Source organism: Anastrepha ludens, chromosome 4 (genome assembly GCF_028408465.1).
Source record: "Anastrepha ludens isolate Willacy chromosome 4, idAnaLude1.1, whole genome shotgun sequence".
NCBI classification, from domain to species: domain Eukaryota; kingdom Metazoa; phylum Arthropoda; class Insecta; order Diptera; family Tephritidae; genus Anastrepha; species Anastrepha ludens.
Window position 1 is genome coordinate 110,711,827 of NC_071500.1, and position 616 is coordinate 110,712,442.

General features: G+C 38.3%; 1 non-coding gene across 1 annotated transcript; it reads left to right on the forward strand.

Annotated features, from left to right (window-relative positions):
• The first annotated feature begins 270 nt into the window (after nt 1-270).
• On the forward strand, nt 271-390 carry LOC128862643 (U5 spliceosomal RNA). The gene has a single exon (XR_008454525.1). It is a non-coding gene; the product is annotated as a U5 spliceosomal RNA (small nuclear RNA).
• Nucleotides 391-616: the final 226 nt, after the last annotated feature.

The window sequence follows — 616 nt, forward strand, 5'->3', positions numbered from 1 at the left end:
AAACACACTTTCCTTTGTCATGTTTCACTTTTGTCATCCATCATCTCTTACCTGCATGCGTTCTTTAGACCACTCACGTATTATAGCCTTCACTGCAGATATGGATAGAACTACTTGCAGTTGAAAATAGGGATGCAATGCAACCCTCTTTAAATTTCAATCCAGTGATCTTCTCACTTTTGCTTGCTTTACTCATCAGCCTTCGCTTTGCAATTCGCAACCACTTCATTTCCTCTATAACATAAAGACTACGTTTTTGCTGTTTGAAATTTACCTTGACTTCTCTTCAGTTGTCGAATAAATCTTTCGCCTTTTACTAAAGATTTCCGTGGAGAGGAGTAATTAATAGGTCTATAAAGAATTTTTGATAATGGCTCAAGCTTGTGAAAAGCGACGGGCCGATATAAAATAAATATAAAGGTTTTTATTGACAAAATAAACAAAGTTCCTCCAAAAAGAGGAGTTTCTCTTTATTTTGGTGGTGTTAGGACCACTCTGCGCCCACCCTAATGGAGTGGAAAGCATTTTGCAAGGCGCACAGCATAAATCTCACTTTGGGTCCAACAACCACGTGTGTATTTCACATGGATATTTGCTGACGGTAAACTTATCCCAC